Here is a 24,418-nt window from a genome sequence, read left to right as displayed (position 1 = left end):
AGTCCACTCACGTGGAATCTAAAAAAATTAATAAACAAAAAGCAGAATCTGTATTATAAATATGGAGAAAAACTAATGATTGCCAAAGGGGAAGCAGGTAGAGGGGGGGGAATGGTTGAAGGGGAGAGGGAGATACAGGCTTCCAGTTATGGAGTGAACAAATCAGGAAATAAAAAGCACAGCATAAAGAATACACTTAATAAGATAGTATTAGTTATGTAGCTACACTTGTGGTGAACATAGCATAATGTATAAACTTGCCAAATCACTAAGTTATATACCTGTAACATAACATTATGTGTCAACAATACTCAAATAGGAAAAAATAGATTAAAAATAATAATGGTCTTTACAATAATCAATAACAATTTTTGGCCTCTGTTGACCACCCTTACATAACTTCTCATGACTAAGACATATTTAATCAGATACAACATGATGGCAGTATTTACTAAGGTAAAAAAGAACTATATAAAATATCTGGTGGAAGTTTCCTTTTTTTTTTTTTGGTGGAAGTTTCCTATAAAACACGTTACTTTTTCCCTTCATCAAATGTATTTTTAAAATCAATATAGCAATACAGACATATTTTATTTAGAGCATTTGAAATTTTAACTACACAAATAATCATGGAGAAGTACAATTTTAATTTCTCTTCTATGCCTTAAGAAGCTTCCCATTCCCTGGAGACCCGGGATGGAGTCCCATGTTGGGCTCCCTGCATGGAGCCTGCTTCTCTCTCTGCCTATGTCTCTGCCTCTCTCTCTCTCTCTCTGTGTGTGTCTCATGAATAAATAAATAAAATCTTTAAAAAAAAAAGAATCTGCCCATTTACAAGAGTCACAATTAACTCTATGATAAATTATATATATATGTATATATATATATTATGCTTTCCTTTCTCAGGGCCTTAATTCAGTAAAGTGCCTATTAAAACGTTTCCTTTTAAAATCTTACCATCATTAATTTGAGTTATAATATTTCATATATATTTTTTATGTCAGTGGAAAACCATTTAATGAAGGCTGGACATCAAATATAGTATGATCCAAAAGCAAATCATGCTGCAGGCCCTCAAGTGCAAAAATGCACCAGATACATCCCTAAGTGATGGATTACTAAATTTGGATCCTGTTTAAACAAAGGACTCTTACAAATTTGAGTTCAATATAAGATATAAAAAATGGAAAGTTATTTGACATTTCACTTTCACTTTTAATAAGTTTCCCATCAAAAACCTGTTACTGTAAAATTAATCACTAAAATAAAACTTTTAAAATTTAAACAACTTTTTACCAAATTAAAGAGTCAAATAAAAAGTGTTGCTTTATATAAGGTAAATTTTTAAAATTTAACAGTTATTAAATGTATTCAACATGCTTGTCACTGATTTAAAGGGCTTTAGGTATATTTTTTCTTTTAATTTTCATACATATTTCATTAAATTGGTATGAGCAGTATCTCCAGGTTATAGATAACACAACTGAGGCACAGAGAGTTTAAAAAACTTGTCAGAGGTTGCCCAGATAATAGATAGCAGAGCCAGATTTTGGATCCAGGACACATAACTCAAGAACTTATGTGTATTAACAATGCATAGCAGAAATAAAATTTTTAAGCAAAAGGCAGCTAGTAACCAGGGATGGGAGGTGGGGAGCAAAGATAAAGTAATCTGAGAAGTGAGTGTAGTATTTTTGTTAAATTGAAAAGATAATATTAGGCATAAACAAAGGATAAAATAAATATAGGATAAAAGTCTATAACACAGACACAAGCCAATTATTTTTTTCACGAGCCAATTATTAATACTCTAAGTACTAGAGTACAATTATCCACAAAACTACGTTCTTTTTGAGTATTAGAAATATAACACATTAGTTTATAAATGTTAGGTAACATTAACTCCAATTTGATATAGTGATCAATAATAGTTACAAAATAAGGAAAATTAATTTCAAAGCATAAAATACTCTTAAAACATCTACGTTCTTTTCCTGAGTGCTGTATATTTTATTTAATCCTTGGAAAGAATAAGAAGGCACATCTCACTAACAAGCAGAGGGAGAAAATCTATCTGATGTCATGCATTATTCTCTTTTGACAAATGAGGATTATAAACTAAAGGATTTACTTTTCTATAGATATGTATTTAATATAGATTCAGTCGTCTTTTTCTCATTTACTTAATTATGCTTTGGGACATTCAAACTACTTACATAATATCAATCTATATCACAAGAATTCTAAATCTCTCCTGTCTTTCCTTGCATTAGTACTAAATCCTTTATCTCTGTGTGTCTATAAAATATTGCTGATTTCACCATTTCATTAAATTAAGAATTTATAGTAATTTTCAGTGAATTATAATCAATTCCTGGTTTCTCAGGTAGGAATTAAAGGCTTTCTAAATAGTCAAAATCAATCTACATTCCTTGAATCCCAGATATTGCTATCAAGTATTATAAAGTTGGATTGCTTCAAGTGGCCCTACAAAATATTATGCTGCTATTAAAACTTACTAAAAAAATAGGGAAACCTGGGTGCCTCAGCGGTTGAGCACCTGCCTTCAGCTGTAGGGCATGATCCTAGAGTCCCAGGAGGGAGTCTCATATCAGGCTCCCTGCAAGGAGCCTGTTTCTCTCTCTGCCTGTGTTTCTGCCTATCTCTTTCTCTGTGTCTCTCATGAATAAATAAATAAAAACTTAAAAAAAAAGTACTTAAAAATCAATTGCTATACATACATATATTTTATGTACAAACATATACCTAAAAAAGAAAATGTCAGTATTATGTTTTAGCCGTTTTGAGATCTCTAGACATTTAAAGAATGAACTAGCTGGTATTTATATCAAAACATTGCATATTAATAAATACGATTAATATATCTAAGCAATAATTCTAATCAATATTTAAAAATATTTATTATAAAAATATCACTAGAATGAAGTACTAGATTTCTCTAGTCTATGTTAGGAATCCATTAAATAGCTGTTGAATAAACAGACGGGAATATCAGTGAATGTGAAAGGCATATATTTTGAAACTTGAATTCCTAAAAACAAAACAAAACAGTAGCATCTCATTGCTTCAAAAACCAACTGTAAAATCATAAGGGATGGCAGTTTTAGGATCTTATGAGAGGTTATATAGTAAAACAGCAAAAACAAGGATGATCAAACATATTTCTCTCAAAACCATGCTGGGCATTTGATCCTAGAGAACTTTTACACTGAGATGACATTTTAGATAAAATAATATCTTACACAGGGCTTGTAGTTTACAAACCATTTCTTCATGGTTCATATTCAAATGAAATGTATTTACTACCACTGATAAAGTGAATTGCATTTAGGATATCACAGTGCATACTGTGCAGTGTATTTTATCTGTTCTGAAGTTTTATTTTTATACATTTGCTGTTACTGAAGTTTCAAGTTCAGTTTAAGTCTCAGGAACTAGGGCAAAGAATAGACAATCTTTTAAAGAAATCGCTAGGGCATAACCTTTCTCAACTGCATGCTTTTATTTTTGTAATCAGGGACACAACTGAATCAGCACATGCTGACAAGTATGCTTATACAGGCTTCATAGACACTGTCCAGAACTACACTGAGAGAGTAAGTCTGACATAAAATATGTAGGCTTTTCCTTTAACTAGTTTTTTCCATGTTTGTCCATTTTGCCTATTTTGTTTGATCATTAGTCTTTGTTCAAGGATGCTAGATAATCAATGAAAGTAGAAGAGCCAGGAGCTCATAGCCTATAGTTAGTCAGTCAAGAAAAATACTATATCCCGCAGCACAAGCACAAATCGACATTTCAAATCGCCTCTGTTAAATTGCTCACTGGAAAAATAATCATTATCAGTGCCAGAACTGGACTTTACATAGTAAAAACTTAATGATTGTGTATACATAGTGAAGGTGGAATAAGAGGTCTCAAGGAATGAAATTTCTTTCTATGACTTGAACTAAACACTAAAAAATAATTTAATTTGTCAATTATGATGGCTCAGTAGTAAAAGAAAGATTATGTCTTTTTAAAGCATTTAACATGTAAAGATATATGTAAATAAACGAGAAATTGTTCAGCTTTTGTATTGTCTTTCCACAAAATGCCCTATTCTGACATGAAATACCATAGGTTATTTTTCTTGCTTTTGACTTTTGTATGAAGAAACATGCATTAGTCACCTTTTATGTTTGTCTACTTTTGTACACCATTTCTTCACATGTGAGATTCACTCATTAATACAGGAGTGATTGATTTATAACTTTATCCTTTCTGTTGTTTATGTACACTTTGATTGCAGTTTGGAGCTATAACAAGTAAGGACATTTTGAAAAGTGTGTATATTTCTCACATTTCTTTTTGACTCATACCCCATGTGTAGTTTATGGGGCATCTACATTTTCATATTAGCAAAGAATGCAAACTTAGTTTCCCAATGTAGTTGCAACAGTTTATACTACCTTAAGGCAGTTAAGAAAATTCTAGTATTTCATATCCTCACTACAACTTGGGATTGTTTAGTCTTTAGAATTTTATCCCTTTTGATGGGTATAAAGTCATATTATATGGGGCACTATTTTACATTGTTTTTATACTGATGGGCATGATTTCACATGCTTATTGGTCATTGGGCATTGTCAGTTTTGAAGTTACTGCTCAAATGTTTTGCTCATTTAGAAAAATCATTTTCTTTGTTACTTTTATATAATTCACTGAGAAATGTGTATACAAATCTTCTGTCATCATAGTGTTTCACTATTATATCGATTGCACTTTTATTTCTCTTTTTTGTTCTTTATATATTTTGGGTTATTGGAAGCTGAGAAATTAAAGATTGCTATATCTTGCTGGTAGCACTTTAGTTTTTATCATCAGGATGTGCCCCTCATTTCTGCAATATCCATTTTGCTTTACCTTATCTGTTACCAATATAGTACATCATGTCCCTGTTAGTGTTTTGTAGTATAAGTTTTTTCATTGTTTTGTGTGTTTTTTGCTATTGTTTTGTTTTTATTCAGTCTGCTAGTCCTTGACTTAGATGTAGTTCATCACTTTTTTGAAATTAAGATAGCTTTTATTGTGCTGTTACACCTTTATCAAATGTGTTAAATGTATATTTATTATTGATCATCATTAAAATATAATATGAAAACATAGTGTAGTGTGATTTATTTCCTGTAATATTCTATATTTTATGTTATGCTTTTAAAAACATAAGTAGTCCAAGAGTTTACCAGACTACTTAAAAAAAAAAAGAAAGTCCTCCAAGCAGTCCCAAATGCTCAACTAATCTCACTGAATTTCCTTCCCCTGATTTCAACCCATAATTCTTCACTGCTTTGTTAGTACTCTGCTGCATTCATTCATATAACTCCTTTTCCCCCCAAGGCTTAATGGTTGTTTTTGGTGGAAGGATTGATCTGACTTACTTTGTTCAATATGACCAGAGATAAGCCATTCCATTTGATTTTCATATTGGTCACTGATCATACATGAGTCAATCATTGATTTTTGGAACTAACCAATCTTCCTGAATTCTTGTAATATTTTCAAATTTTTTGAATTGATTCTTTGGGGAAGGGAGAGAATTACATATCTAAAACATATTCCCTTCTCATGCTTTTTCTCATACCTTTTCTTGTATGTAATTGTTTTGCCTAGTACTTTTTGAATAGTACTTAAAAACATTGATGGAAATGAGGATCACTTTATTGTTCCAGACAATAATGTAAATATTTCTTACATCATCAATTACTATGATTCTGACTTTTGTTTTTAATGTTAATAAAATATCAATCTATTTTTCTTTCTTTCTTTCTTTCTTTCTTTCTTTCTTTCTTTCTTTCTTTCTTTCTTTCTTTCTTTTTTTTTTAGGTTTTATTTATTTATTTATTTATTTTTTCTTATAAATTAATTTTTATTGGTGTTCAATTTACCAACATACAGAATAACACCCAGTGCTCATCCCGTCAAGTGTCCCCCTCCGTGCCCGTCACCCATTCACCCCCACCCCCAGCCCTCCTCCCCTTCCACCACCCCTAGTTCATTTCCCAGAGTTAGAAGTCTTTATGTTCTGTGTCCCTTTCTGATATCTCCCACACATTTCTTCTCCCTTCCCTTATATTCCCCTTCACTATTATTCATATTCCCCAAATGAGTGAGAACATACACTGTTTGTCCTTCTCCGATTGACTTACTTCACTCAGCATAATACCCTCCAGTTCCATCCACGTTGAAGCAAATGGTGGGTATTTGTTGTTTCTAATGGCTGAGTAATATTCCATTGTATACATAAACCACATCTTCTTTATCCATTCATCTTTCGATGGGCACCGAGGCTCCTTCCACAGTTTGGCTATTGTGGACATGGCTGCTAGAAACATCGGGGTGCAGGTGCCCCGGCGTTTCATTGCATCTGAATCTTCGGGGTAAATCCCTAACAGTGCAATTGCTGGGTCGTAGGGCAGGTCTATTTTTAATTCTTTGAGGAACCTCCACACAGTTTTCCAGAGTGGCTGCACCAGTTCACATTCCCACCAACAGTGTAAGAGGGTTCCCTTTTCTCCGCATCCTCTCCAACATTTGTTGTTTCCTGCCTTGTTAATTTTCCCCATTCTCACTGGTGTGAGGTGGTATCTCATTGTGGTTTTGATTTGTATTTCCCTGATGGCAAGTGATGCTGAGCATTTTCTCATGTGCATGTTGGCCATGTCTATGTCTTCCTCTGTGAGATTTCTCTTCATGTCTTTTGCCCATTTCATGATTGGATTGTTTGTTTCTTTGGTGTTGAGTTTAATAAGTTCTTTATAGATTTTGGAAACTAGCCCTTTATCTGATATGTTATTTGCAAATATCTTCTCCCATTCTGTAGGTTGTCTTTGAGTTTTGTTGACTGTATCCTTTGCTGTGCAAAAGCTTCTTATCTTGATGAAGTCCCAATAGTTCATTTTTGCTTTTGTTTCTTTTGTTTTCGTGGATGTATCTTGCAAGAAGTTACTGTGGCCAAGTTCAAAAAGGGTGTTGCCTGTGTTCTCCTCTAGGATTTTGATGGAGTCTTGTCTCACATTTAAATCTTTCATCCATTTTGAGTTTATCTTTGTGTATGGTGCAAGAGAGTGGTCTAGTTTCATTCTTCTGCATGTGGATGACCAATTTTCCCAGCACCATTTATTGAAGAGACTGTCTTTCTTACAGTGGATCGTCTTTCCAAGAACCATATGATCCTCTCATTAGATGCAGAGAAAGCATTTGACAAAATACAGCATCCATTCCTGATCAAAACTCTTCAGAGTGTAGGGATAGAGGGAACTTTCCTCGATATCTTAAAAGCCATCTACGAAAAGCCCACAGCAAATATCATTCTCAATGGGGAAGCACTGGGAGCCTTTCCCCTAAGATCAGGAACCAGACAGGGATGTCCACTCTCACCACTGCTATTCAACATAGTATTGGAAGTCCTAGCCTCAGCAATCAGACAACAAAAAGACATTAAAGGCATTCAAATTGGCAAAGAAGAAGTCAAACTCTCCCTCTTCGCCGATGACATGATACTCTACATAGAAAACCCAAAAGCCTCCACCCCAAGATTGCTAGAACTCATACAGCAATTTGGTAGCGTGGCAGGATACAAAATCAATGCCCAGAAATCAATGGCATTCCTATACACTAACAATGAGACTGAAGAAAGAGAAATTAAGGAGTCAATCCCATTTACAATTGCACCCAAAAGCATAAGATACCTAGGAATAAACCTAACCAAAGAGGTAAAGGATCTATACCCTAAAAACTATAGAACACTTCTGAAAGAAATTGAGGAAGACACAAAGAGATGGAAAAATATTCCATGCTCATGGATTGGCAGAATTAATATTGTGAAAATGTCAATGCTACCCAGGGCAATTTACACGTTCAATGCAATCCCTATCAAAATACCATGGACTTTTTTCAGAGACTTAGAACAAATTATTTTAAGATTTGTGTGGAATCAGAAAAGACCCCGAATAGCCAGGGGAATTTTAAAAAAGAAAACCATAGCTGGGGGCATCACAATGCCAGATTTCAGGTTGTACTACAAAGCTGTGGTCATCAAGACAGTGTGGTACTGGCACAAAAACAGACACATAGACCAATGGAACAGAATAGAGAATCCAGAAATGGACCCTGAACTTTATGGTCAACTAATATTCGACAAAGGAGGAAAGACGATCTTTCTTTCTTTCTTTCAGAAAGAGAGTGGGGTGGGGGAGAGGCATAGAGGGAGAGGGCAAGAATGAGAATCCCAAGCAGGCCCCACACCTAGCACAGAGCCTGATGGAGGGCTGAATATCATGACCCTGAGATAATGACCTGAGCCAAAATCAAGAGTCAGATTCTTAACGAACTGAGCCACCCAGGTGCTCCAATTCTTTCTATTTCATTATATGTAATCAGAAATGAATGCTAAAATGCATCATTCATTTTTAACATCCCTGAAGATAACTTTTTATTCACTTACTTGTTTGGTTAATTTACCTAATATTTCATTACCTGTGCATTACTTCTTGAACCATTTTGACCACGTTTTATCATTCTTGAAATAGAGTGATGGATTCTTTATTAGCATTTTTTTTCATTTTTCTGCATTTGCTTATGAGTGGGGTCATTTGCTAGATTTTTTCTGTTTTTTTATCTTAGTTTGATAATAATCTAAATAGCTATATTTTTATAAATAAAATAAAAAAATATTTGCAATCCTTCATACTGTTTTTTGTTTCCATTTTTTTAATGTTTCAAGATTTTATTTAAATTCTGGTTAGATAACATATAATGTAATATGAGTTTCAGGAGTCGAATTTAGTGATTCATCACTTACCTACAACACCCATGGCTCATCACAAGTGCCCTCCTTAATACCCATCACCGATTTAGCACATCACCCTGCCCACCACCCCTCGAGTAACTCTCAGGTTATTCTCTATAGTTCATAGTCTTTTATGGTTTGGCTCTCTCTCTTTCTTCCCCCTATGTTCATCTGTTTTGTTTCTTAAATTCCACATCTGACTGAAATCATATGGTATTTGATGTTTTTCTAACAAGCATATTTTACCTAGCATAATATACTCTAGCTCCACCCATGTCATTGCAAATGGCAAGAGTCCATTCTTTTTTATCACTTAGTAATATTGTGTTATGTATATATACTACCTCTTCTTTATCCATTCATCAATCGCTGGACATTTGGGCTTTTTCCATAATTTGGCTATTGTTCATAGTGCTGCTATGTACCCAGGTGCATTACTCCTTTGAATCAGTATCTTTGTATTCTTTGAGTAAATACCTAGTAGTACAATCGTTAGGCTATAGGGTAGTTCTATTATTAACTTTTTGATTAACCTGTGTAATGTTTTCCAGAGTGACTGCACTAGTTTGCCTTCCCACCAACAGTGTAAGAATGCCCCCCTTTCTCCGAATCCTTGCCAACGTCTATTGTGCCAACATCTAATATTAGCCATTCTAACAATGAGATGATACCTCACTGTAGTTTTGATTTGTATTTACCTGATGATAAGTGATGTTGAGTATCTTTTTATGTGCCTGTTAGCCATCTATATGTTTTCTTTGGAAAGATTATTTATGTCTTCTGCCAATATTTCAATAGGATTATATATATTTTTTTTAGTTTGGTAATTCTTCATAGACTTTGGATACTAAATCTCTATCAGATATGTCATTTGCAAATAACTTCTCTCATTCCAAAGGTTCTTTTAATTTGTTGTCTCCTTCCCTGTGCAGATGCTTTTTTTATTTTGATGAAGTCCCAATAGTTTGTTTTTGCTTTGCTTTCCTTGCTTCAGGAGACCTGTCTAGAAAGAAGTTGTTATGGCCAATGTCAAAGAGGTCGTTGCCTGTCTTCTCTAGGGTTTGGATGGTTTCCTGCCTCACACTTAGATCTTTCATCCATTTCAAACTTAGTTTTGTGTTTGGTGTTCAGTTTCATTCTTCCGCATGTTGCTGAACAGTTTTTCCAACACCATTTTTTTAAAAGACTATCTTTTTTCCATTGGATACTTTTTCCTTCTTTTTCAAAGATTAGATCTGAGTCCATTTCTGGGTTTTCTATTCTGTTCCATTGATCTATGTGTCTGTTTTTGTGCCAGTACCACACTGTCTCGATAATCACAGCTTTATAATATGGCATGGAGTCCAGAATTATAATGTCTCCAGCTTTGCTTTCTTTTTCTTTTTCAGGATCGCTTTGGCTATTCAGGGTCTTTTGTGGTTCCATACAAATTTTAGGATTGTTTGTTCTAACTCTGTGAAAAATGGTGGTAACATTTTGATAGGGATTGAATTAAATGTGTAAGTTGCTTTGGGTAGGAGAGACATTTTAACAATATTTATTCTTCCATTTTTTTAAAAGATTTTATTTATTTATTCATGAGAGACACACAAAGAGAGGCAGAGACACAGGCAGAGGGAGAAACAGGCTCCTCTGCAGGGAGCCTGATGTAAGACTCCATCCTAGGACTTGGGGTTCATGACCTGAGCCAAAGGCAGACACTCAATCACTGAGCCATCCAGGTACCCCTGTTCTTCCAATTCTTAAGTATGGGATGTTTTTCCATTTCTTTTTGTTATCTTCAATTTCTTTCATAAATGTTTTATAGTTTTCAAAGTACAGATCTTTTACCTCTTTGGTTAGGTTTTTTTCCTAGGTATCTTATGATTTTTGGTGCAATTGTATTGCATCAAATGAGATTGATTCCTTGATTTCTCTTTCCACTGTTTCATTATTGGCATATAGAAATGCAACAGATTTCTGTACATTGATTTTGTGTCCTACAACTTTACTGAATTTGTGAATCAGTTCCAGCAATTGTTGGGTGGACTTTTCTGGGTTTTCTACATAGATTATGTCATCTGCAAATAGTGAAAGTTTGACTTCTTCCTTGTTCATTTGGATGCCTTTTATTTCTCTTTGTTGTCTGATTACTAAGGCTAGGACTTTCTGTACTATGTTAAATAACAGTGGTGAAGTGGACATTCCTGTCTTATTCCTGAACATAGAGAAAAAGCTCTCAGTATTTTTTCCCATTGAGGATGACATCTTTATATATGTCCTTTATCATGTTGAGGCATCTTCCCTCTAAAACAACTTTGTTGAGGGTTCTTATCAAGAGTGGAGGCTATACTTTGTCAAATGTTTTTTTCTTAATCTATTGAGAGGATCACATAGTTCCTATTCTGTCTTATTAATGGGGCATATCACATTGATTGATTTGTGAATATTGAATCACTCCTACAGCCCAGGAATAAATGCCACTTGATTGTGGTGGATGATTTGATTTCTTAGTATTTTACTGAGAATTTTTGCATTCATGTTCATCAGGGATATTGGTCTATAAATCTCCTTTATAGTGGGATCTTTGTCTGGTTATCGGATCAAGGTAATGCTGGCCTCATAGAGTGAGTTTTGATGTTTTCCATCCATTTCTATTTTTTGGAACAGTTTGAGAAGACTAAAGAATAGGTACTAACTCATCTTTAAATGTTTTATAGAATTCCCCTGGGAAGCCATCTGTCCCTGAATTTTTGTTTTTTGGGATATTTGATTACTGATTCAATTTCTTTGCTGGTTATCAGTTTATTCAGGTTTTATATTTCCTCCTGTTTTAGTTTTGGTAATTTATATGTTTCTAGGAATTTTATACATTTTTTCCATATGTTGGCATATGATTTTTCATAATATTCTTTTAAAATTGTTTGTATTTCTGTAGTGTCGCTTGTGATCTCCCCCCTCATTGGTGATTTCATTTATGTGGGTACTTTCTCTTTTCTTTTTGAGAAAGCTGGCTGGAGATTTATCAATTTAATTAACTCTTTTAGAGAACCAGCTCCTATTCCATTAATCTGCTATAGTTTTTGCTTGTTTCCACATCATTTATTTTTGGTCTAATCTTTATGATTTCCCTTCTGCTGGATTTAGGTTTCATTTGCCATTCTTTTCCTAGCTCCTTTAGGTGTGAAGTTAAGTTGTGTATCTGAGATTTTTCTTGCTTCTTGAGGTGAGCCTGTATTGCTATATACTTCCCTCTGTGTCTGCTTTTACTGTATCCCAAAGGTTTTGGACCATTGTGTTTTCATTTTCATTTGTTTCCATTTATTTTTCTTTGTTTCTTCTTTTATTTTCTGTTTAGTCCATTTATTCTTACTCAGATGTTCTTTAACATCCATGTATTTGTGGTCTTTCTAATTTTTTTCTCGTCAACTTCAAGTTTCATAGCATTCTGGTCAGAAAACATGCATAGTATCATCTAAATCTTTTTTATTTGTTGAGGCCTGATTTGTGACTTAGTATGTGACATTCTGGAGAGTGTCCCTCATGCCCTTGAAAAGAATGTGTATTCTGCTGCTTTAGGATGAAATGTTCTGAATATATCTGTTAAGTCTACCTGATCCAGTGTGTCATTCAAAACCATTGTTTCTTTGTTGGTTTTCTGCATAGATGATCTATCCTTTGATGTAAAGCTCCCTACTACTATTGTATTACTATCAGTGAGTTTCCTTGTGTTTGTGATTAATTGTGACAAATATATCTGGGTGTTCCCAGGTTGGATGCATAAATATTTACATTTTTTAAGATCTTTTTGTTGGATATACCACCTTATTGTGATATGGTGCCCTTCTTAATCTCTTGTCATTCTTTGGTATAAAATCTAGTATGTCTGATGTAAGTATGGCTACTCCAACTTTCTTTTGACATCCACTAGCATGATAAATGGCTCTCTATCCCCTCACTTTCAATCTGCAGGTGTCTTTAGGTCTAAAATGAATTTCTTGTAGGCAGCATATTGAGGGGTCTTGTTTTCTTTTATCCATTTTGATACCTTATATCTTTTGACTGGAGCATTTAGTCCATTTACATTCAGAGTGATTATAGATAGATATGAACTGAGTACCATTGTATTACCTGTAAACTTGTTTCTGGATATTTTCTCTGTTCCTTTTTAGTCTTTGTTGCTTTTGGTCTTTCTTTCTCACTAAAAGCATCCCCATTAACATTTTTTCAGGGTTGGTTTAGAGGTCACGAACTCCTTTAGTTTTCCTTTGTCCAGGAAATCCTTTATCTTTTCCATTCTGAAAGACAGCCTTGCTGAATAAAGTATTCTTGGCTGAATATTTTTCCTATTCAATATGTTGAATATATCATGCTATTCTCTTCTGGCCTGTCAAGTTTCTGGAAATAGGTCTGCTGCTAATCTTTATTTCCCTTGCTGCTTTTAGGATTTTTTCCTTATCTCCATATTTTGCAAATTTTACTACAATATGTTGGTATTGGCCTGATTTTGTTGATTTGATGGGTGTTCTCTGTGCCTCATGGGTTTGGATGTCTGTTTTCTTCTCCCTCCTAGGGAAGTTTTCCTCCTATGGAAGGTAAATTTGCTCAAATATACCTTCTGCCTCCTCCCCTTCCTTCTCTTCTTCTGGAACTCCTACAATACCAATATTCTGCTTTATGGAATTGCTGAGTTCCTAAGTCTGCATTCATGAGCCAATATTTTTCTTTCTTCTTTTCAGCTTCATTATTTTTTTGTAATTGTATCTTCTACATGACTTAGTCATTCCTTTGCTTCTTTCATCTTTGTAGTCATTACTTCCAGTCAGTTTTGCATCTCAGTAACAGCATTTTTTATTTTGTCTGTTTTTAGGTCTTTTGTCTCTGCTGTAAAGGACCCCCTGGTGTCTTCTATGCTTTTTTCAAGCCCAGCTAGTATCCTTATGATTGTTGTTTTAAATTCTGGATCAGGCATATTACTTGTATCTGTTTCCATTAGATCTCTGTCCATGATCTTTCATATTCTTTCTTTTGGGATGAATTCCTCTGTCTTGGCATTTTGTCTAGGTCTCTCTTTTCTTCTCCATGTTATGAAAGCATGTATATTTTCTGTTCCTGAGAGTAACGGCTTTAGGAAGAACAAGTCATATACTGACACTTCAAGAAGTATTTCTGGTATATGCTGTGTGTACTTTGCTGCTGTGTCTTGGTTGCTCTTTCTCTCAGGTCAGTCCTCTGCATAATTTCTAATTGCCTGCAGTGGGGAGTGTTTGGATCCTGTCCAGTGTGTGGCAAGTTTTAAGTAGGTGTGCTCTGGTCTGTTTGTTAAAAGAGGCCTAATCCTATTTCCACTAGAGCTGAAACTTTTGCAGCTCTTTATGGTCAGTAGACTTGGTGCATGCAGGGAGTTTGTGCTGGTCTTCTGTGGGAGGGGCCCACTGCTCTGGTTCTCAAGCACAGTTGCTCTAATAAAGAAGCACCTGCAGAGTGCAGGGCTGTAGGGCTTGGTGGCTTGCCCTGTGGTCACTGTGCTAGTCACCAAAGTCATACTGCCCTCTCTTGCACTCATCTCTCTCTCTGTTCTCTCCGCATGATCAGGGCTCCCTCTCCTCCACAGCACCAGTGATTCTTTTCTCCCTCAAATCACATCTCCATACTTCCTACATTCCACCATGTGACCTCTTCTCTCCTAGTGGTACAGTTTGTTCCTAAGGTCAATTTCTTGGGTGTTCAGAATGATTTCATATTTATCTAGCTGTTTTGGAGGGACAAGGCAAACACATAGGGACCTCCTACTACTCCACCATCTTAACCCATCACTTTCATACTTTTTTAATATAGAAGGTATTATTCAAATGTTCATTAAATAACATTAAATTGGTCCTGGAAAAGAATATATTAAAAATGAATATTATATCTTATATTATAAGAATACTTCTACATAAATAAACTAAGTCAAAATTGTAAAAGAAAAATATCAGACTATTGAAATTTAAATATTAATCCTGTTTGTGAGATCGCCTATGGAATAAACTAGAGGCCAAGATATTTTATTTTTATGTATTTGTATTCATAAAAGGGTTAGAAGTACTTTCAGAGAAAATAATAATAAAATAAGTTTTTTTTTTCAAAATCTTAAGATAACAGTACCCAGGCATCATCATATATATACATATAAATACATATATGTATATGTATACATATACACATGTATATTTATATACATGTATACATATATATGTATGAATGTTTGTGGTTTTTATTATTATGTCTTAAATTTTCTTCTATTGTTGGAATGAAATCATATTAATCCGTAATGTGATTTAGGTGAACTATATATATATTTTTAAGATTTTATTTATTTATTCATGAGAGACACAGAGAGGGAGGCAGAGACATAGGCAGAAGAAGAAGCAGGCTCCCTGCAGGGAGCCCAATGCAGGACTTGATCCTCGCACCCCGGAATCAAGCCCTGAGTGTAAGGCAGATGCTCAATCACTGAGCTACCCGGGAATCCCTAAGTGAACTGTACTTTTAGGATTAGGAATATTAACCAGGAATTTTAGGTTTATAAATTATCAGCCAACAACTTAGTGATCAACATATAAAGTAGAATACAAAGTTTCCAGACAGGTATTCCTTAATTTTCTTTATGAATTCAATGTTTTCTGTAGTTCCACAGCCTTTTTATCATGAAAAAGAGGCATTTGAGATTTCATCTCTTATATATACCATTAACCTAGGCTAGAAGTGCAAAATAAGAATATTCAGAAAAAAAAAAAAGAACAGAATAATTTAAGGTAACATCTACCACATGTAAAGTGAATCTTTTTTTTTTTTTTTGGTAAAGTGAAGTTTTATTATGTGCTTCAATAATCTTAGGAAAGAAAGAAAACTAGAGATAAACTATCCTTTTATTGACTCTTCCCTTGTGCACTTGACTACCTAGTTCCAGCTTTAACCTGTCACTATAGAGTCCTCACTTAATAGCAGTTTTCTGTAAGAGTCTTCAATGGCCTTATTGAGCCATATTAAAAATTCCAATTTTCCCTTTCATAAAATAGTGGATATTTTCATTTATCTTAAATTATTCTGTTTATCTTAGTTAACTCTTACAGATTTCTTCATAAAATACAGTGTATCTCAGTGTGTTTCCTTGCCATTCTCTTCTCCAAGTTTCATAGTATGTGCAGAAATGTCACTACTATCAATATTTAACATAATATTCCATTACATGTGTTATTTAGCCACTCAAAATAGTCACAGTTAAGCCTAGTTAGCTGATATTTTCACTTTTAAATTGTTTCTCTGGGTAAAATTTTACCTTTGGGTGTTTAGACAAATTCTTCTATAGTCTCTCTGAGAAAATGTATAATCTCATTGCATGCTAGTAAGTATAATTTATGTTGGTAACAAATATATGTCAGTCACTAAATTTCACTGTTTATTTCATCATATTTTGCAGTTGAAGAATAGATCACAAATTAACACAGTCAAGGCAAGCATACTCAACAGCACAGTTCAAATTGAAAAAATATTTTTTCCTCATAACAATATACTAGCACATTCTGTATTTACTGAAAATAAATTCAGCATGATTGGAGATTAGTGTCAACAGTTGGACTGTGTGATATTATCTTCTCAAATTATTTACTAAATTATTATATATTGGGCAGCCCGGGTGGCTCAGCAGTTTGGCACCGCCTTTAGCCCAGGGCCTGATCCTGGAGTCCTGGGATCGAGCCCCATGTTGGGCTCCCTGCATGGAGCCTGCTTCTCTCTCTCTGCCTGTGTCTCTGTCTCTCTCTCTGTGTGTCTCTCACACAGAATAAATAAATAAATAATCTTTAAAAAAATAAAAATAAATTATTATATATTAAAAACATTATGCAGCTCTTAGCTAAATGTCATAAATAGCTCAATAATTACTATTTTAATAAATGAATGATTAAGTATACAAAGATGAAAATGTAGTTTGCTTTGACATTCAAGCTCTGTTACTTAGTTTAGTATATTCTTATGAGTTCTGACAATCTGCAAAACTGCTATAGAATCAATAGGAAAAATGGATCCCAAACTATATTCATACCAGATCTCATAATATAACACATTTAAGACATTAATCTATTTTATGTGACTTTTTTGTATAAATATCTACTTATTGCCAAAATAACAAAGTAAAAGCCCTCCTTATAAACTGCAGTATTCTCTACAAGTTGGACCAGCAAGGCATGTCACTCTTTGCTTTACTTTTCTTTACTCTGCCACTCATAAACACAAAATACAAAACCTGCACACGTTTATTTTTCTAAAATTCAGATACTTTATTATTTCCTGAGTGTTCATGCTAGCTTTTGATGCTATCGCATTTGATCGTATTACTCTCTGATACATATTTTCTTCCCTTCCATTTATCCTAGAAAAAAATCCCACCAGCTCTTATAAAAACTGTCTCAAATAAAAGTATCTTCAAATACTCAGTAACAACTGATTTCATTATTTTCTGTGTTTCTATAAGTTCATAGTAAGTTTAAGACGGCACTTGTATTTAATAGCACTTTTTGTTTTAAACCTTGATTTACAAATATACATGTATGTACATGTGCACACACACAATCTCTCAAAATAGATTAGTGAAGACTGCAGTTCTCATATATAGTAGAATCACCTTGGAAGGTTTTAAAGAACACTAATGCTAAGGTCTAAATCCCAGAGCTTGTTATTTAATTTTGAGGGTGGGATCAAGATACAAGTAGCTTTAAATACCAATCTGAGCATTTACAGTCTATAGCCAGGGTACTATCCACTGAAGTAGACATGTTTTTCTAAGAATTAAAGAACTGGAATGACTAGGAAAAGGTATTATCTTATTATTATCTTCTGTAGAGTGTTGCATAGCCATCTACTCTAGTAAGGTATGTTTTTTTTTTGTTTGTTTGTTTCTAGTAAGGTATGTTTTAATGCAAGTGTTAGAGTTATCTAAAAGTGAGTGCTTAAAAAGAATATGGTGTCTTCTTTGATTCCTCTGACTCTCAAGGCTTCCAGCTCAACACAGCAACCACACCAACACTTGCCTCAGGTAACAGAAATAGACGAGCAAAGAAAGAGAAAGAAAGAAGAAGAAAGAAAGAAAGAAAGAAAGAAAGAAAGAAAGAAAGAAAGAAAACCAAAACCATGGAGACTTCAGCATCTAGCCAAGATAGAATAACAAAAATGTCCTCTTTTACCTAAAACAAAACATGTGAGCAATTGACAGAACATTTTGCCTGAAGAAACTGCACATGCTACAGACACAGGAGAGGAAATAAAGCAGGATCCAAAAGTGTCTCTGACATGTGGAGATGGAACTAGTAGTTCAAAAAGTGTGAAGTGATATACTCCACAGAACAGAGCACTAGAGAGGAAAGAGCAGCACAGAGAAAGAGCACTGGGCATCTGCCGAGAGTCCTCAATTCTCTAGCTGAGAGCTAATCACTGCATGCATATTAGGAAAGTATCTAAATCTGGGGAAAAAAAATCACCCAGAAGAATAAAAGAGAACAATCACAGAAGTTCACTTATAGCCAAGAATAGTTTCTCTTCCCATCAGCCAGAGTAGAAAAACTCTGATTGGGAATCAAGTAGAGTGCTCAGAAGGGTTTTCCTTCAGTACCGGGGCAAAAGTAACCTTTGACTAAATGTTTTCTAAATGTCTTAACATAGCCTAAAATAAGACCCAACTCTCAAGCACTAAAGGTGGAAATGAAAATGGTATAGCAACTTTGGAGAAAAAGTTTGTCAGTTTCTTAAAAATGATCCAATCATTCTACATCTTGGTATTATTCCAAGAGAGATTAGATTTTACATCCATACAAAATCTTAAATAAGGATATTCATAGCAGTTTTAACTCTATGAGCTAAAAATTATAGATGACCCAACATCTATCAGAAGGGTAATGAATAAAGAGATTATGGTCTATCAATATAGTAAAACACTTATTCATCAATAAAATGGAATGAAATATCCACACATGGAACAATGTGGAAGAATCTTAAAATAATTATGTTCCATGAAGGAACCAGAAAAAAATGTTTATACAGTTTATGGTTCCACTTACATAAAATTCTAAAAAATAACAACTAATCTACAATGGCAGAAAGCAGATTATTAGTATTGTCTGTAGTTGGGAAAGGAGGGATAAGGGAGGGTGGGAGAGAAAGTTACAAATTGGCATGAGGAAATATTTGTGAATGAAAATCCCCAGAAGAAATCAAAGTCATCGTATAAATGTTTTACGTAGAAAAAAGTCTTTTCTGGATTAAAATGTGGTCTGCTACTTCAATGAAAATTAGTCTTGTGCACCTTTAGAATCATCTTTTACAAGTCATGTTGAAATACTACTGATTTGTGTTCTAAACTAGAAATAGGTGTCATATATCAAGAAAAGTGTTTCATTCTTGCTTTTGTTTTTTCCTAAAGCACTTCTAAACAATCTATCTTAGTTGTTTCTGCTTGTTCTCTCTTCCAACAAGGTAAAATAACAATGTTTCTTAGGATAAGCCATTGTTCTTCTGGAAAAATTCAAAGGCAATCTTTTAAATCCCTGGCTTTCTCTTTTGCACCATTGTTTCTTCCTTTATTTGAAAGGTTTTTACAATTTTTTTTATCATTACTAGGTCAAGTTATCTTTCAATACCCAGTAGAGCAATTTTTATTCTATACAAAATCTCACCTTCAAGTGACTTGCCATTTGGTTTTATTACCTATAAAGGCTGCTATTTCTCAAAATAAAATTAAGAGGTTTAATAAATCTTTAATTATTGTCTAAAATCCAAACAAGTAGACTGCATATAATTGTGTCTTTGATCCTCTGTTGAATACTTTCACTTGAGTATTAATTTATATTTATATTATATTGACATTTATATTTATTTAAGATATTTTCTCCAAGGGAAAATAAAGATAAATCAGTAAAAAAATAAATGTTTTCCCAGTCACTACTCATATCAACTCTCCTATTTGTTAAGTGAATTAACAGAAGACATAATGATTTACAATTATAAGAGATCATTTTTGAAAGTAAAAACAAACAAAACTTATAATTAAGTAAATACTATGAAATGTAAGAAGAGGCTCAATTAAAAGGTTTCTGAATTCCTTATACTCCGAAGTATGATTTCTAATATACAAGATAAATCATTTCATTTAAATGATTTTAAAGAACTTAGAATTGATTAAAAATAAAAAGGTCACAAACATTCTGGGCCATCAGATATAGATGGACAATGACAGTAATTTGGAATATTCTAGGAGAAACCCAAAGTGAAATTAATAAGCTTAAAGACAGAAACCTGGCTTAAGAAAGAAAATACAGTTCTCTACCAGTTCAGGTATTCTTCTACAGGATGACATAATTTATACTTCTAGCAATAAAATAAAATAAAAGAGGTAGCTAATAATTATATAATACTTCCCAGAAGATAAGTATTTTGTCTAGATGTTATACTATTTTAAAGAATGCAGTGACTGGTTATTATCATTCCCTTAGTGCTAATGAAAGTGAAGTTTAGAAACATGAAATAAATAGCTCAACACCAGAAAGCTGGTAAGATTAACAACAGATTCACCAACAGATCTCCAAACCAAAGAGGCATGGGCAGGGAAGGCTTGGGGTCATTGGGGATGTAGGAGGAAGGCTGAATGAAATTCCCTGTTAGGAACAGTATTGGCACACTGATTTGCATTAGTGTTAATCTAAGCCTAGATATATTCCTTCCAGTACTTGTTGAGGGATTCCTTTAATAATTAAAGGGAGGGAGGGAGAGAAGTTAAAAAGAAAGGATGGGAGTGGGGAGGAAGTGAGGGAAGGAGGGAGAGAGAGAATCTCTAATGCTAAATATTCCTTGATAGGTTATGCCAACATCTACATATTCTTAGATGATAGGTGAGTATCATAAATGAAAAAAATCAGAAGAACATGATTTTTAAAGAGAAGTAATACTTACTGAAATATACTCTTGTGCATATTCAGAGGTATTGAAGTGTTTCTTTGAATTTGCCTCACCATAGTTGGGAGGCAGATAATCACTTTTATAATCTTACAGTTTCATCTTAGGTGGAAAGCCATGATGTTTAAAGTTACTTAAAAATTACATACATTTATGGTATCATTTTTTTCTCTTTTGTTTCTTAATGATACTATGGAACCAAAGATGTAATTATTGTTTCTTTTTTTTTTTTTTTATAAATTAATTTTTATTGGTGTTCAATTTACCAACATACAGAATAACACCCAGTGCTCATCCCGTCAAGTGTACCCCTCAGTGCCCGTCACCCATTCACCCCCACCCCCCACCCTCCTCCCCCTCCACCACCCCCAGTTCATTTCCCAGAGTTAGGAGTCTCTATGTTCTGTCTCCCTTTCTGATATTTCTCACACATTTCTTCTCCCTTCCCTTATATTCCCTTTCGCTATTATTCATATTCCCCAAATGAATGAGAACATACACTGTCCTTCTCCGGTTACTGTGGCCAAGTTAAAAAAGGGTGTTGCCTGAGTTCTTCTCTGGGATTTTGATGGAATCTTGTCTCACATTTAGATCTTTCATCTATTTTGAGTTTATCTTTGTGTATGGTGCAAGAGAGTGGTCCAGTTTCATTCTTCTGCATGTGGATGTCCAATTTTCCCAGCACCATTTATTGAAGAGACTGTCTTTCTTCTAGTGGATCGTCTTGGCTTTCCAAATGCAGTTTATTAAGTCCAACATGACACAGGTCACAAGGCTAGAATGGATTTTTGACATATATTGCCTTTACATTATGAAAGGACACAGAAGCTGACTATTTGAAGACAAATTAATAGGGACTTTTAATACAATATGAACTGAGTATAGCAACCAAACACAGGATTTTGAGGCACATAAGCTCTAGAAATTGCATAACATCATTGCCCCTGTAACCCCAAAGGAACAGAGGGAATGGAAGAGGTCACCAGAGTCCGGTGAGAGCTGGTGTATGGTAAGGAAGACTACTTAATGGGAGACATAGCTGAAAAGCATCTTGGACCTTATAAAACCCAGACTAGAAATGAGCAAGAAAATAAACAATCTGGCTCTATTTTCCTCCTCTCCTGTAATCTCTTGTCATTTCTTCTCTTTGATTCAATCCATCTCAAAGTCAGAAGGCAAGGGCACCCAATTGATTCAGTTTCTGATAGTCAGTCTTCTGAGACACACAGCAGGGCAAAGGAGGGCAGGAAGTTTAAATAGACATTTCCCAGTTTACCCCCATTATGTACTGTGAGGTAAAGTCATCCAAGAAGGCTGGAATGTGAGAATGTGTTGATCTGGTATTGATGTGCTTGTGTCATGAGTAGATTAGTTCAATTAGTGTAGATTCTCATTAAGCCATATATTTTTGGATTTCAAAAAGAGAAGACCTTATGTGAGGAAACAAATGATAAGAAACAGTTTTTTCAAAACATTTTTGAAGGAAGGTTTGAGAAAAGTGAATGTGTTTCCTGTGTTAATGTGTTAGCCTGTAACCATAGTTCATCAAATGCTGGACTTGCTATTTTTCCAAACTCCTGAGGGGGAACCAACTCCAGTACTTTAGAATAGCCTAATGTTCAGTTGTATTTTAAGTCTTCAAACATCTTCTGAATTACTGCTCCTTAAGCTATTGATGCCTGTGTTTGGAGGACAACTTTAGCTCTTCTCATCAACCCTATAGTTGACTATTTGCTGCCCATTCATTGCTCTAAGATAATTTGGGTAATCACTCAGTTCTTCACTGCAGAAGCATCCTGCATTATGCTCATGTCTTTTATTACTTCTAGATTTAATATAGAACAATAAATTATTTCTACTATTACTCAGAATTTAAAAAAAATTACTACATTACGTATGAACCTCATTACTCAAATTTGAATTATTTTATTTCATATCATCTTATTCCCTGGTTGGTTGAGTGGGAGAGAGAGGGAGCTAGAAAACTCTACAAGCCTTCCAAAATTTAGGCAAAATATGGTTAGCCTTGATAGACTTGTATTTAGTGAGAATATAGTATGTTAAACAAGAAATATTTGCCATATATTCTGCAGCTTCCGTCTTTCTAATTAAAGGGTTGTTCCCAAATTCTTTCTTTCTTCCTCACTACCAAGGTCCCTTCCTCTTAGTTTCCTATTTTTTAAAAAAATATTTTATTTAAATACAATTTGCCAACATATAGTATAACACCCAGTTTCCTTCTCTTCAAAAAATTTCTCCCATTTACCTTTCCTAGGTCTCTCTATTCTTTTTTTTTATATTTTATTTATTTATTTATTTATTTATTTATTTATTTATTTATTTATTTATTTATGAGAGAGAGAGAGAGAGAGAGAGAGAGAAAGAGAAAGTACATGCATGAGTAGGGAGAAGGACAGAGGGAACCTCCAGCAGACTACCTGCTGAACACGGAGCCTGCTGCAGTATTTGATCTTAAGCTTCCTAATAGTCAAGGATTTTTTTAAGCTACTTATAGGACACATAGTGTTTACGATTTAAAATAAAAGCCAGCAGAAATTCCAAAGAGTGACCCATTGATACATTCATTCTTTCTACAGTGTATATTAAGCACTTATATGTTCCGGGAATTGGTTTAGGTTCCAGGATAAAATCCTGGACAAAATCCATGCCTTTGTAAAGGTTCCACTTTAGAAGAGTAGAAAAGCAGCAGTTGTTATAAATATAAATAAAGTATGCTGGATTGTGATAAGAGATATAGAAGAAATATAAAATGTGAAAACAGTAATTTGTCTTAATTAAGAACAAAATATGGTTTCTCTAAGGAATTCTTGGACACCATGCCCTTTAAGCATTTTTACAGAATGTTATTTTTTATGCAGTTTATTAATAAGAATTTAACTCAGCCCCCAATGTTAACTTTTGCTAATTAAGAACTTTTTTTTTTTAAAGAACAGTTTTTCCAAACATAAATTCTGGGATGTGAGTTTTGGCTCCTCTTAGGGAAAACTTAGAACTCTAAGATACAGGCCTATATTAATGGCTACCCGTGTTTTTAAGAAGGTAATCATCTCTATGTTCTAGAGATCTGATTTTTATCCACTGCAAAAATTAATAGATTTAATAACTGTTAATTCTTTTTCAAGCAAATTTTTAATATTCCTTATTTACATGCACCATTTCACAAAAATGTAAAAGCAATAACATTAACCAATACACTTAAAGTATAATGTGTTTTTCCAATCATTCAAAGAAACATAAATTTTTCATAGGTTTCAAGTAGAGTGATATTTTTCAGACAAAGAAACTAATGCTTGTTTTACTTCTCTATTCTAAAAATATACATTGATTCATATTATTAAAAACCCTGGTAAATAAAAAAGTACTTCTTAAGAGGTTGTAATTTCTGCCTTTACAAGATATAATACAAGTGCACATGAGACTGTTCCAGTCTCCCGATTACTGAAAAGGAAAGTGGTACCAGGAAACATACACCCTTTTGTCTTACACTTTTTAATTTCTGTAGTAAGAATAGGCATATTTTTCTTTATTCTTCAGTTTGAGGTTAGGGTTTGAGGAATATGTCATTACTTTATCAAACTTTGA

At 33.9% G+C, this 24,418-nt stretch overlaps 1 pseudogene; it reads right to left on the bottom strand.

Moving 5' to 3' along the window:
• Positions 1-8,876, bottom strand: part of LOC129502458 (E3 ubiquitin-protein ligase Mdm2-like) — a 46,962-nt pseudogene extending 38,086 nt beyond the window's left edge.
• Positions 8,877-24,418: the final 15,542 nt, after the last annotated feature.

This window comes from Nyctereutes procyonoides, unplaced genomic scaffold (genome assembly GCF_905146905.1).
Source record: "Nyctereutes procyonoides isolate TBG_1078 unplaced genomic scaffold, NYPRO_anot_genome, whole genome shotgun sequence".
NCBI lineage: Eukaryota > Metazoa > Chordata > Mammalia > Carnivora > Canidae > Nyctereutes > Nyctereutes procyonoides.
Note: the sequence above shows the minus strand (reverse complement) of the source record. Positions and strands in the feature narration are given on the sequence as shown.